This window comes from Prunus mume, linkage group LG5 (genome assembly GCF_029339155.1).
Source record: "Prunus mume cultivar Tortuosa linkage group LG5, ASM2933915v1, whole genome shotgun sequence".
NCBI classification, from domain to species: Eukaryota; Viridiplantae; Streptophyta; class Magnoliopsida; order Rosales; family Rosaceae; genus Prunus; species Prunus mume.
In genome coordinates this window covers 2,147,662-2,163,402 of record NC_142702.1, presented here as the reverse complement: position 1 = coordinate 2,163,402, position 15,741 = coordinate 2,147,662, and the positions used below count along the sequence as shown (strand labels likewise).

The 15,741-nt window shown below is 36.2% G+C and overlaps 3 pseudogenes; all 3 read right to left on the bottom strand.

Annotated features, from left to right (window-relative positions):
- Positions 1–182: 182 nt before the first annotated feature.
- Positions 183–1,397, bottom strand: LOC103330532 (exopolygalacturonase pseudogene; annotated as a pseudogene).
- Positions 1,398–2,909: 1,512 nt separating this feature from the next.
- LOC148916617 (exopolygalacturonase pseudogene) lies at positions 2,910–4,131 on the bottom strand (annotated as a pseudogene).
- Positions 4,132–7,113: 2,982 nt separating this feature from the next.
- LOC103343565 (PKS-NRPS hybrid synthetase cheA-like) lies at positions 7,114–10,880 on the bottom strand (annotated as a pseudogene).
- Positions 10,881–15,741: the final 4,861 nt, after the last annotated feature.

The window sequence follows — 15,741 nt, the reverse complement described above, 5'->3', positions numbered from 1 at the left end:
TTTTCAGCGATGAAAATTGGAATCAAACAGGTCAACAATGGTATAAGCGGGCTCTAAACCCTGTTGGGATTGATGAAAATTGTGTTGTGTATTTATTTATCTTGGACAAAGGAGAGAACATGTAGCACAAAAGCAAAGTAGAACACAGCAATTTATGTATAGAGAACATTAATTATTACTTTCTACTTCTTGGATAAAGGAAGAGGTGCCAAGGACGATGTAGCACAACCAAGACCCTTTATCACGCCAGTAATTGTGGGCTTGACATTAGAACACATAGAGGTAAGAGGGCCTTTGTCTCCACCGTAGGTGAGATCAATGTCAGTCAACTCCACATTCTCACACGGTATGCCCGTGGTACATACAAGCTTGACTGCAAGTGGAGTGAAAGATGAGCCCTTAATGTTCTTGAAGCTAACATTGCTTATCTTAACTTTTGACGGAGGCTTTTGTTCACACTGAGTATATGGGCAGTACAATTGGTCTACGAGGATAGGGTTACTGACATTAACCATGATAATATCCTCATAGTGTATACCCGAGGCAGTGCTAGGCGAAGGAGAATCTGAAATGTTTTGATTCTCACACCGTTGTCCGTATTAGTCAGGGTGCAGTTCTTAACTATGATCCCGGTCACATCCTTTTCGCCCTTATATTTTCCAAGGCTTCCAATGCTTATTCCATGGCCTGGCCCACAAGTAACATCAGTCACTGTGATTTCGTGAGTCATCACCAATAGAAATACATCATCCCGATTCAATCTTTGCATGAGTAATGTTGATACCAGTGAAGCCCGATATGGATTCCATCTGTGTTTCTACCGTCAGTGCTGTGATGGTAAGCTGTTGAAATGTAGTATGGTTGCATCGGAAAACATGCATGTGGAAAAATTTGCTGTTAAGTGAAGTTATGTCCTGAACTTTGGAATTTGTGAGGAATTCGAACCGCAGATTAACGGGAATAGGTTTGCAATTTTTGTTTTTGTGGCAGTCATTTTGATTCCAAGAAAGTGCTCCTTGGCCATCAAAAGTCCCACCACCTGATAAGGTGAGCATGTCAATGTACTGAAAACCAACCCAAGTATCCGGTCTTGTGAGTTGGCTAGCGTCTGCTGGAGCCTGCAGTGTGCCTTGAACTTGCATCTCAATAGGAGCCTTACAGGGGCCTCTGAAATTTGCTTCTTTTAACTTGTATGTCCCGCTCGGAACAACAACTTTACTCGCGGATGGCGATGCACATGCATCACTCCAAGCCTTGGCCAAGGCCGTACTGACATCAGAGCCAGGCTTTGCACCGTATGTTGCACTCGTCACGTCAAACACACTAGCATGAGCTTTAGGTGTAGATGCTAACAATAAGCACAAAAGCATTGCCAAGAAACTTAATTTCATAGCCATCTTGATTTTCCTTCCACTTTGTTATTTTATTCTCTGTGTTTTTTTTTCTTTTTCCCTTTGGAAGGATGATGCAACTCCATTTTGAGTTGAGGCCAATTTATAGTCCGATTGGGAAGGCTCAACACCATCAAACTATCCAACCAATCACTAACTATTTTTATACACAGTTGCATTCTAGTTTAGCTTTATATCCTATAATTAGTAAGCTGTTTAGCCTTGAGAATATTCATCACCAAATCTCTATCTAGAACGTGCTAAGCTATTTGTAGTATTGCTGTCCTCCTCAACACCCCGCAAAATATGTATATTCCAAAAAAGGAGGACCAAAACTATGCATACACACCTGGATAGAGTTAACAAGATCAACAGGAAAAGACCATGCCTACACTATTGAGAGATCGTAAAGCCCTAGATCGAGTTACGTGATTATCCAAGCCTAATTGAGTCCTAAGTGCCCTACAGTAGATTTGTAGCTAGAGTTTAAGGCCCGCGAACGATTTTGGAACAAGTTCGGACAAGTTCGAAAGCTAGGGTTTTTGGTTCAAGACTTGGATTTAGAGTTTGGAGATTAAAATTCGATTTTTAGAATTTGTAATTAATTGAAACTATTTTTAAAATAATTTTAAATTCCACAAAATTGTTTAAGATAATTAATTTTTATTTATTAAGTCATTTTTATGAAATTAATTGAAATATTTAAATACTAATTCTTCACTAAATAGTATAGCCGCGCGAAATATAATATTTTAACGGTATAGCCGCCCGGCTATACTCCATAAATATAATATTTTAACAGTATAGGGCTATTTCTAGCATTTTATGGAAGAGTTTGTAAAAGATTTATGTAATGGCCCCCAAACTAAGTTATTCACACTCTTGGTCCCTCAAAAAATTATTTTCTAGCTTCACCCTCCTATTTTTTTTTTTTTTTAAAAAATTGTGAAAGATTTCATTAATTTGATAAACTTGGAGTATTATCCAATAACATTGAAGTAATTAAGTCATGGAGGCTGTTCCTCTAACCAAAAGATTCTTGATCTAACAACAAGGCATGCCTAGCAAGGGAGTGAGCCACCTTATTGCATTCTACGGAGCTATATCGCCATCTCACCATAGAGAAAGAATGTGTGAGGCACTTAGCTTCTTTAAAAAGCTGACCTTCCACACATGCAAATCCTCCCCATCTTTCTCAAGAGCAGTAATAATATATTGTGCATCCCCTTCCACTTCAATAGTCCCGACAAAATTTCGGCGGGAAAGATCTATCGATTGTTTTTTACATAAGACAGAGAAATATCATGCGGTGTTACTGCCAAATTCACAAAGGAAGTTTTCAGCGATGAAAATTGGAATCAAACAGGTCAACAATGGTATAAGCGGGCTCTAAACCCTGTTGGGATTGATGAAAATTGTGTTGTGTATTTATTTATCTTGGACAAAGGAGAGAACATGTAGCACAAAAGCAAAGTAGAACACAGCAATTTATGTATAGAGAACATTAATTATTACTTTCTACTTCTTGGATAAAGGAAGAGGTGCCAAGGACGATGTAGCACAACCAAGACCCTTTATCACGCCAGTAATTGTGGGCTTGACATTAGAACACATAGAGGTAAGAGGGCCTTTGTCTCCACCGTAGGTGAGATCAATGTCAGTCAACTCCACATTCTCACACGGTATGCCCGTGGTACATACAAGCTTGACTGCAAGTGGAGTGAAAGATGAGCCCTTAATGTTCTTGAAGCTAACATTGCTTATCTTAACTTTTGACGGAGGCTTTTGTTCACACTGAGTATATGGGCAGTACAATTGGTCTACGAGGATAGGGTTACTGACATTAACCATGATAATATCCTCATAGTGTATACCCGAGGCAGTGCTAGGCGAAGGAGAATCTGGAAATGTTTTGATTCTCACACCGTTGTCCGTATTAGTCAGGGTGCAGTTCTTAACTATGATCCCGGTCACATCCTTTTCGCCCTTATATTTTCCAAGGCTTCCAATGCTTATTCCATGGCCTGGCCCACAAGTAACATCAGTCACTTTGTGATTTCGTGAGTCATCACCAATAGAAATACTGATCATCCCAGTTCAATCTTTGCATGAGTAATGTTGATACCAGTGAAGCCCGATATGGATTCCATCTGTGTTTCTACTGTCGTCAGGTGCTGTGATGGTAAGCTGTTGAAATGTAGTATGGTTGCATCGGAAAACATGCATGTGGAAAAATTTGCTGTTAAGTGAAGTTATGTCCTGAACTTTGGAATTTGTGAGGAATTCGAACCGCAGATTAACGGGAATAGGTTTGCAATTTTTGTTTTTGTGGCAGTCATTTTGATTCCAAGAAAGTGCTCCTTGGCCATCAAAAGTCCCACCACCTGATAAGGTGAGCATGTCAATGTACTGAAAACCAACCCAAGTATCCGGTCTTGTGAGTTGGCTAGCGTCTGCTGGAGCCTGCAGTGTGCCTTGAACTTGCATCTCAATAGGAGCCTTACAGGGGCCTCTGAAATTTGCTTCTTTTAACTTGTATGTCCCGCTCGGAACAACAACTTTACTCGCGGATGGCGATGCACATGCATCACTCAAGCCTTGGCCAAGGCCGTCTGACATCAGAGCCAGGCTTTGCACCGTATGTTGCACTCGTCACGTCAAACACACTAGCATGAGCTTTAGGTGTAGATGCTAACAATAAGCACAAAAGCATTGCCAAGAAACTTAATTTCATAGCCATCTTGATTTTCCTTCCACTTTGTTATTTTATTCTCTGTGTTTTTTTTTCTTTTTCCCTTTGGAAGGATGATGCAACTCCATTTTGAGTTGAGGCCAATTTATAGTCCGATTGGGAAGGCTCAACACCATCAAACTATCCAACCAATCACTAACTATTTTTATACACAGTTGCATTCTAGTTTAGTCTTATATCCTATAATTAGTAAGCTGTTTAGCCTTGAGAATATTCATCACCAAATCTCTATCTAGAACGTGCTAAGCTGTTTGTAGTATTGCTGTCCTCCTCCACACCCCGCAATATATGTATATTCCAAAAAAGGAGGACCAAAACCATGCATACACACCTGGATAGAGTTAACAAGATCAACAGGAAAAGACCATGCCTACACTATTGGCGCATCTATGTATATACTTTTTCTAATATCATCCAACTAGAAAGTGCCTCATCTTAACAACTTTAATTCATCTACTTAGCTTAAATAATCCATTTGCACCATTGTGGTGGTTAGTTCATCTATTTTTGACCATACTTTTTTATTTGTCTTATAATCCAGAGGTTTTGCTTGCTATCCGCCGGTGACATTGACCTCACCTACAATGGAAACAAAGGCCCTCTTAGCTCTCAATGTTAATGTCAAGCCCACCATTACTTGTGTCACAAAAGCCCTTGCCTGTGCTAAAGAAGTGGAAAGTACTAAAGATAAATTGTTGTGTTGTTTGATTTTTATTTTATTTTGTGGTGCTTGTGCCGGTCTTTTTTCTTCGCTCAGATACCTTCACATGTTCTGAGCTACAAAATTCTAATATATTTAATATTTACAAATAAATTGCTTGTGTTAAAACATACATTCACTAATTCATCATTGTCTAGATAATGCATCAGTTTCTACTCTATATACTTTTCTTGGCCTCCAACCAGTTCGAACAAGAGAGCATTCTTTCTCCCCATGCTTGGCCAATTGAAGCTAGGATTAGTATGCCAGCTTGATTTTGATCCTTCCGCTATATTAATTGAAGATTATCAGACAAACTCAATGTATATATATATATATATATATATATATATATATACACATATATACACATTTATTCTCTCATACGGACGGTCTGCACGTTATTATCATGCGGGCGCCATTGTAAAGAAGCAGTATACTTTTAAAATAAATTAATATTTAAAGAGTGGCTATACTTGTTATTTATTATAATATTTTTAATGTATAGCCCTACGGCTATACTATTTAAGTATAGCCGCCGGCTATACTGCATAAAATAATTGAGTAATTTCTTACCATTTTAAAATTACTTTAATTTTTATGTATTTAGTGAATAATTAGTATTGAAATATTTTACTAATTTCAAAAATTACTTCAAAAATTGTAAATTAATTATTTTAAATTATTTTGTGGACTTTTTTATTTATTTAGTTTTTTCTACAAATTCAATTTATTTTGTTTAATATGTTCGAATATTTGAATAGTATAGCCGTGCAACTGTACTATTAAAATATATTAATATTTAAAGAGTATAGCCACGCAGCTACACCCGTTAAATATATTCGGGTTTTAAGAGTATAGCCACACGACGATACTATTAAAATATTCAGACATATTGAAATATTTGAACATATTAAACTAAACAAACTAATTTTGTACAAAATAAAATAAAAAAACAAAGTTAAAAAAATAATTAAAATAGTTTATTGCAATTTATTAAGTAATTTTTGAAATTAGTAAAATATTTAAATACTAATTGTTCACTAAATTTATAATAATTAAAGCAATTAAAAAAGGGAGCTGATTTCTCCACTCCATTTTTCTCCACTTATACTCTTTTTTGCTTTTTAATGATTTTTAATCAATTTTTTTCTTTTTTGTTCTTTCTCTTTCCTATTATACCCTTACCCTATCTTATTTCTTTTTACTTCACTTTTATATTATTTCTTTTTCTTTACACTTAATTTTCCAACATGCCTTTTTTTTTTTTTCCCTTTCATCAAGTAAGAAATAATTAACACTGTATATTTGTCTAGGCAAAATTATGTGGTCCACCTGCTACAAAAACACATGCCCACGGATAAACCTTGCAACCATAGGGATTTTTTATTTTTTTTTTTATATTTTTATTTTTTGTGAATAGGCAAAAAATTTCTTTAGTGATTCATTTGCATCTGGCATCTCCCATTCTTGAACTAGAAAATAGTGATCCATTCGAGAACAAAATATAAATATTTACTTAGATGCTTCATTGGACTGTTTAGATAACATGGGAAATAAAAGAAAGCAAAAAACTTAGCTCCATTGGCATGTTCTTTTTTTGGTCAATAGCTGAAACTTCATTGAAAGCCAAAAAATATGGCTAAACAGAGATAGCAACAAGAGTGACAACCAAAAAGTACAGACAAAACCATCGTGGTTGCCAAAAAATTTAGCTCCATTAACCAAACTATATCATTCCAAATCCAAACAAGAGCAGAGAAAAGCTATAACCACAAAAAAGATAATTTAGCTCCATTAACCAAACTGTATCATTCCATACAACACTTCTTCCTTGTGTTAAAAAAAAAAAAAAAGACATCTGAAATAAGGATGAATCCATCCAACCACTTCAAAATACCTACAAGAAAGAAGACTAATTAATTAACAAACTAATTGATCTCTCATAATACTATTTACTACTGTAAAATTTGATGAGATACAATTCCCTTTAATAAGAAGACATGTACAATTACATTGAAAATTATGAAAGAATAAAAATATGAGACTATTATGCATAAGAAGTACCTTGCTCTCTGCATATCTAAGCTCCTAATGACAGTTTGGTTAGTAACATTCTTTGGTTCTTCTACCTGTAAACATGTTAGTCAAAAAAATTTATTATCTATTAACTACAACAAAGATAAATAGTACTCACATACTTGGTAAAAAAAAAATAAAGAATTTGGCACACAAATACTTACATTTCTATCCATGTCCAAAAGGTAGAATTAAGAGGCAACTTGAAATGGACAAGTACTTTTATTGTGGCCAACACCTTTGCAAACACTACATTTACGAGACTTTTCAACTATCTCAAATTTTGAAGGTTCACGCCTTGTAGAGCTAGATCCATTTCTCTTCTTTGACCCTAGTGGCCGTCCTTTATGAGGTTGAATCTTAGGCTCCAGAATTAAGGGAAAAGAAGTACCAACAAATTGAGATAGTTATCTCTTTGTATCATCTTTTTGAAGAATGGGCAGTTTTTCATACTTTTCTTTGAAGTCCAATAGAAGACTATTTATTTGATCATTTTCATCGTCCAAACTTGCATGTTGATCATTGTTAAACAATCGTGCATCGATCCTCCACTGATTATGTATGGCATTTAAAGGCAATACTTGAATTTTCATATCCTTAATCATGTGTCCACAAGGAATACCCATCGTTTTGAAAAAATGGCCTGTGCATTGAGATGAAAGATTACCATATTTTGCAGCTTCATATTGCTTGTATAACTCATCTAAAGCAAACATAGATACATGAGTAACAACTTCTTCAAAGAATGGAATCCAAAGTCTATATGGAACACAAACCTTTTCACTTGAGAGTTGAGTTTTGATTTCTTGAAATTGATGTTCAATAGCAAGACATATTTTTTCTTTTACCTCACGAAGACCTCCGGTTGAAACTTGAAGATACTTCTTTAGTATTGCATGTGCACCTTCAGCTCTTGAAGTAGCCCGATTACCTAAGTGTGCAACCTCATCTGTCCATGCACTTACAAATTTTTCTTTCAATGGCAGCCAAGTACCACTAATATAGTTCAAAACAGCAGCATTCTCCTTGTACTCGTTTTCAAAACGATCCCAAGCTTTATCGAATGATGATTCATTTGGAGATTTGATTAAATCAGCCCAAGTAGATAGGAAAGCAACCCAATCAACTTCTTCTCTAAAATGAGGTTTACAATTTGCAAGAATGTTTTTCTCAATATGCCACACGCATAACAAATTACAAGCACTTGGGAATACAATGCGTATAGCATTCATTAAGGCCAATTCTCTATTTGATATGATCACCAATGGCTGATTATGAACTCCCACAAATTTTATTGAACATTTCTAGAGCCCACACATAATCCTTCTCTTCTTCTTTTTGCATGAAGACAAAACAAGACTAGAATGAAGTGTTGAAACTTGAAACCCCTATTATATCCAATAATGGCATCTTATACTTATTAGTTTTATAAGTGCAATCCATCAAAAAGACATGTGGATAACTCTTACTCAATTCAATTGACATAGGATGAGCAAAAAACAAATGAGTCAAATGCCCTTCTTGGTCATACTCAATGATATAAGAGAAACCACCCTCACCAAGTTCATCCACTAATGCTTGAATAACCGTACGTCCTGCTAGGCTCTCTTCCAAAATTTTAGCCTTCTTATTGTAAATGTTTCGGAAAATTGCTCGAAGATGAGGATTGCTCTGTCGAAGTGAAGAGAGAATTTGGCCCGGTGGTATACCAGCCATACACATTTCTTTAATCCGAATAATTTCCTCATTTAAAAATCGACGACAATAGGGATGTCTAGACATGTCCGTTGAAGGTTCATGATTATGCAACAAACTTTTAATCTCCAATTTCCAAAATCCTTGAAGTTTCCTTTTCTTTTTGCCCCAAATTTCAAATGGACAGTTTATGAGGCGAGATGCTGATTTCTTTTTTCTTTCCTCTAGTGGAACTTTTCTGCTTTTATAATTACTGCCTCTATCACAACCAAGGACAACATATATCTCGGATTTAGATCTTCTAATAACTAGTGCATACCCTTGCACAAAGGCAATCTTACGAGCAGCTTCAATGAGGTCTTCCCAACTTTGAAAATTTTTGTTTGTCAAAGAGAGCATTTTGTCACTTTCATCAATCGATGCTTCACTACCTATATCACAAACCATCCAATTTATATGAAACATAAACTACACATTGGCTACAGCTATGAAGAATGTTTATGCTTCACTGCCTATCACATATTAGTTAAGAATGAATATATATTACAGAACAGGTACTGCTATGAGACATTTCATTGAGCAGTTGGTTGGTGCCTCCAATGGGTCGCACCAGCAGGTCACCACGACCTTTACCCAAGGGCAAAAATAAAGAGATAGCAGTGGCACTAATTTAAACTTGTCTTTGTGTGCACATGAGAAGATAAGAGGGCAAAAGAAAGACAGAGCACACAAAACACAAACTCAAAATTGAATTGCAATTCATTAGAGCACCAAGTATTTCGTAAAACTGAACCTATGAATAAGATAATAGGTAATGCTCAGCAAAGTGAATTTCTTTTTAATACAGAAACATCTTTTAGAGTTCAAAAAGCTTCCTTTTGGACACAAATGTAAACCATCAATGCCATCTCCCCACAAGGTTAACAAATCCCTTATGAAAAGGTTAAACGTAAAGATACACACACATACATAAAACCAATATGCTAATTCACTGCTAATAACCGATAAAGTTAGATTAAGTAAGAAATAAAACGTACCATGCATAATATCTTGAGAATTTGAAGGATTACTAAATTCTATCATTCCACTATAAAATCACTATGGCCCACCATGTCTAAAATCCTCTGCAACTTAGACTCTAATTTTTGTTCTTCATCCATAGCTAACCTTTCACCAATAATTAAGAGTATTTGCTTTGGGTAGGAGAAGGATTGAGTAGCTCTGGGTATGAGAAGTGGGAAAGACACAATGAAGGATAAGAAGAGGGTTTAGGTATCAAAATAGAAGAAGACGCTCTGACTTCTTTTTTATTTTATGTTAACTTTTCTTAATTTTAATTATCAAAAAATTAATTTAGGATAAGGGTAGAATAGGAAAGAGAAAGAACAAAAAAGAAAATTTTGATTAAAAATTATTATAAAACAAAAGGGCGTGTAAGTGGAGAAAATGGGAGTGGAGAAATCAGCTCCCTTAAAAAAGGCTAAGATATTTCATATTTACCAAAAAGAAGGTGCTAGTATTGTGCCTTTTTGGTTGACAACCGGTCCATGTCTTCTCACAACTTGTGATTTATCTCAATGGGTGTGTCAGCATGCTTACATCCAAGAATTCTTGTTTTAGTGAGTAGATCCATCACATACTTCCTTTGAGACAAAAATGTACCAGTTTTTGAACTTGCTAGTTCAATTCCGAGGAAGTCTTTAAGCGTACCTAAAGCCTTCATCTCAAATTACCGAGACAAATACTTGTGTAGCTTATGTTGCTCTCTAGTGTCGTTCCCAGTTACGACCATATCATCCACATAAACAATTAATGCAGTGATATTTCCTTCATCACACTTCAAGAACAGGGTGTCATCTGAATTACTTTAAGTGTATCCAAAATTCTTCAAGGACTTAGTAAATCTGTCAAACCATGCATTCGGAGATTGTTTTAACCCATATAATGACTTTATGCGCTTGCAAACTTAATTTTTCTTTTCAGGAGCTAACTTACATCCTGGTGGTAAATCCATGTATATCTCTTCTACCAAGTCTCCGTGTAAGAAGGCATTCCTAACATCGAATTGATGTAGTGGCCAATCTAATTTTGTTGCTAAAGACAGTAGGACTCTGATAGTGTTGATCTTGGCTATTAGGGCAAATGTCTCTTGGTAGTCCACCCCATATCTTTGTGTGTAACCCTTCGCCACCAATCTAACTTTATATCCTTCAATAGATCCATCTGCTTTGAGTTTCACAGTATAGATCAACCTGCATCCCATAGTCTTCTTTCCGTAAGGTAAAGACACGAGCTCTCATATGGCAATCTTCTGGAGAGCTCGCATGTAACACCCAGTCCCAAAAATCACTATTCATTTGATTATTTAATTGTAGATTTACAATTTTGCCCTTGGGGGTAGGTTACCTTAGTCACTTTTCGATCTAGAAGGATTTAGAGGATTTGACTGGCACAATTTTGTAGAGCTAGCTCTCACGAGTTTCTTAGACACATAGTGGGCTCAAATCGGAGTTATAACGAAGAAATTGTGGTCAACAAAAGGGCAGTGGCACAAACGTAAATTTTTTGAACTTGAGTTTTAAAATACCCGATCAGCCTTTCTCTCTCTCTCTCTCTCCCTACGCACGTGACTTTCTCTCTCTAAACGAGTGGCAGCAAATTTTCAACGGGGATTTTGGCGCTGTCCGGTGTCCGATTCAAGCAAGATTGGTTGCAAAAGTTTCGTATCGATGTCCTCTATCTTACTCACATTTTCCCAGCTCAAAAGCCCAAAGAAATTAAATTGGAACGATTGGAAGTTCGGATGATTTTTGAAGTTTCTAACACCGTTTTATGCTATTTCCGTGGCTATTTTCGTCGATCTGCAGGTATGAATTTTCATCCCATCCATGTGCTCTAGTTGTCTATGCTGGTATCTTGGATCAATTTTGAGGTTTTACATGTCGTTCAAAATACTCATTTTAGCCGACGGTTTCGGCTTCGATTCGGCTAGTTCCGACTAGTTTTTGGCCATGGTCCAAGAACAAAACTTGATCCCCTAGTAAGTCTGAATCTGTTGGCATAGGTATTCGCTGGTGCTTTTGGGATTTTTCGTCGCTGGAAAATCTTTCAAGACACCTATGCTCTGCCCATGGTGGGTGGTGGCCTATAGAGTTCTAAATTATTACCCTTGTCGTCCTGAGAATGACGGTATGCTCGGATTTGGATTTGATTATCGTTTGACAGTTGAACGAGTATTGCACCTATTATGCGATATCCGGGTTCAATAAGTTCGGACCGTTCAATAGGTCCCATTTTCTAATGTGTTGTTCCTTGTACTTCTAGGATTTGTGTTGGAACTGGTGGATAGTGAATGGGCGTCCCGGATACTCTCAATCCATGATTCTAGGGTTTAGTAAACCGGTTACCGTCTGATTGTGTGATCAACAGCGATCCGACCACTCGTTCTAGACCAAACTCCCAAAACTTTTTAAGTAGACTTGTTGGACTTATAATAAAGTTCAGATTGAAAATCAGAGGTTCTGGGCGCTACGGGCCCAATTGGTCAAATTCAACGATTGGGGTCAAACTGACTGTTAGATCGTGACAGGACTTCTAGAATGGGCTAAACTTTTGGTTATGGACCAATAGGAATTGTCATATAACAATTGGGGTCGTGGGCCCTACGAGCCTAGTTGACTTAGATTGTGGGCTTTGTTGGCTCGGTTGAGGCCCTTTAGTAGTTGTAATTGTAATTGGAGATTTGTTTTAAAATGGTATTGTGTTTTGAGTGTTTTGTTTTAATGTTTATGAATTATTATGCAATCGCTTTTACTTTCCATGCATGTTATATTATGTTTAATTGTGTGGAGTTGGGAATGGCTTGGATAACCGGGTTTTGGCATGAATAAGGAATTAATTAAATGCCTGATTGTATGTCTATATTTAAATATATGCTCGGTGGCTTGAAATCGATGAATGATGGATACTATTTTTCTCAATAGTATGTTGTACATATTTGAATGTAGTTTGAGAAAAGTTTTGAAAGATTATGCATGGTCAAATTCAAGTTAAGGAATGTTGGGATTGATCTCGTTTTAAAAAGGGATTTTTGGTTATCTATTTAAGAATGGATTTTTGGTTATCTATTTAAGAATTGATTTTTGGAAAGTTGAGAAAGAATCTAGAAAATGGATTTGAGAAAGTGGATTTGTGGAAAAAGAGGAATTTTATGATAAGTTTCGGAAAATGGTTTTCAAACCCACCACAGGAGTACCTCCCCCCCTCACCTCTAGTTGCCTTCAGAACAGTCTAGTCATTTCTGACAATGCCCCACGAGTCTCAAGGACCCCTGAACCATGTGGTGCAAGGATTTGCGTTCTCAGGTTGATTATATCTTCCTAAGTCCTAGAGGGGATTTGATAGATATGCGTTTCGGGCTGATCACCTGATTCTACAAGGATATGCATTCTCGGGCTGACCACGTGTTTCCCGAGTTCTGCGAGGACATGCATTCTCGGGCTGCCTATGTGTCCCTCGACTTCTGCTAGGATATGCATTCTCGGGCCGACCATGGGTTCCCCGAGTTCTGCGAGGATGTAACATATATGGTACTTGGAATTCACGCAATATTATTGGAATTGACGGATTATGATTGGGGGTACGCCCAGGTAGAGAGTATTTGAGTTTGGAGATGTTTTAAACTAAAATTGATGATTTTATCTTGGTACTTATTGGTGAAAGTTTTAATACATGTATTTAGATTTATGAGACAAGGATTGAAAGTTTTCTAAATTTTAAGGATTGTATACAATTCACAACTATTTTCTTGAGTGATGAGTTTGTTTTTACATGTTAAAGATGGAAGCATGTTTTATTCAAAGCGTTGATATTGATATTAAGGTTTCACATGGCCAATGTTATTTTAATAATTTTCTAGTTTTCGTACTTATCTGTAATGAGCTATTTCATATATATGTATTTGTATATGCACATATGTGATGGGCGGAAGATTGTTCTGAAATCAATATCTTTTGCTTAAGTTTCAGTGGATTGATTAGAGTTTGAAGCTTTTGGTTTTAGGAAAGTGCGATGGAACATTTAATTCATATGCTTACATGTGGGTTGAACTCTATTTTCTTGTATAAAGAACTACGTGTGGCTTGATCCCTCAGTAAAGGTACTTGGGCAACCTAGGCTAACCTGGGTGCAGCCACAAGTTTTTTATTGTTTGTTATGTTCAGTTTGTAAAGTTGATTGTGTTGAACGCTCGGGGCTATTTGAGTTTGTTGTGCATGTGCCTTTTTCAAGGGAGACTCTACCGGTTTTCCGGTATAAGTTAAACCCTAAATCAGTTTTTGGATTAGGGAAAGAAGCGTATTTTGGTCATTCGGGCCTGACACCTGCCAAGTGTTGGACAAAACCGAGTTCGACACGGATTCCAAAGTGGAATTTGGGCGGGTCCTGTCATAGCATTTATTCATTCATGGCTTTTTTTCCATTTTGAGCCTTCTAGTGCTTCAGTCACACTATTAGGGACATATATATATATATATCTGCCAACTACTCCACAAAGTATACATGTGACTCTAATAATCTACTTAGAGATATATAATTATTGATGGTATATTTTCTTTTCTCTTTAAGATCTGCTTCTTACTGTACTCGAGGTTTGCCAATGTTCTTTCTTTCTGGAAGTTAGTGTATCGGGGTATCTGCATCCTTTATGTTTTCTGAAATCAAATTATCATGGTATATTTCGTTAGTGTTATTTGTTTCAGGAGGAGATGTTACCTAAACGACTTCTTCGAAAGGTGATTGGTGTGGTACTAAAGCTGAATGTGGGTCCGGATTAGGCAAAATCTCAACAACAACAAAAGTTCAACTTCCTCCTAATGATTTTGGCAGCATGGAGTTGACTAATCATTTTTCACTAGCAACCAGTTGTTTTGACACAGAGGCTTAATGTTCGGTAAAGGAGGACAAAGCGACCGATAGTTTGGGCAGAGCGACCAGTCGTTTTGGCACAATGGCTCTGGCTGTGAAGGAAAAAAAAGGGGTGATCGGCGACACATATTCGCGGGATAGGTCTATCCCATCAAAGTTCGCAGGGACAGGTCTATCCCGTTAAAGTTCGTCGGGCTAGGTTTATCCCGAAAAAATTTCCCAAGACATGTCTAGTGTAGATTCGGTTATGTCATACTAACCCAAGACTGAGAACTAAACCTAAATCATAAAGCCCTAGGTCGAGTTACGTAATTATCCAAGCCTAATCGAGTCCTAAGTGCCCTACAGTAGATTCATAATTAGAGTTTAAGGCTTGCGAATGATTTTGGAACAAGTTTGGACAAGTTCGAAACCTACGGTTTTTGGTTCGAGACTTGGATTTAGAGTTTGGAGAATAAAATTCGATTTTTAGAATTTTTAAATAATTGAAACTATTTTTAAAATAATTGTAAATTCCACAAAATTATTTAAGATAATTAAATATAATTAATTTGTATTTATTAAGTAATTTTATGAAATTAATTGAAATATTTAAATACTAATTCTTCACTAAATAGTATAGCCAAACGGCTATACTATTTAAATATTAAATATAATATTTTAACGGTATAGTCGTGCCGCTACACTCCATAAATATAATATTTTAATAATACAGGGCTATACTCCTTAAATATAATGTTTTAAAGGTATAGCCGAACGGCTATACACTAAAAAAAATATATATCTTAAAAGTATAGCCTTAAATATAATATTTTGACTGTATAGCCACACGGCTATACGTTAAAATAGAATATTTTAAATGTGTATCCGCACGGCAATACACCAAAAATTATATAATATCTTGAAAGTACAGTCGATCGGCTATACCCTGCAAATAGCAAACTCTCCCGACGAAGTTGCGTTGGCACATGTCTATGCCAGCAAATATTTATCGGATTAGACCTCTCCTGATTTAACTTACCTCTACCGACGACATTTCGTCAGGAGATTTTTTTTTAAAAAATATATATAATTAGTTTCTTTACTTTTGTTTTCTAGCCAACTTCTTTAATTTAATATATGTAATTAAGTAATATCTTAGCCCTTTTAAATTACTTTAATTAGTAATTATGTATTAACTATTATTTCTTTAGTGAATA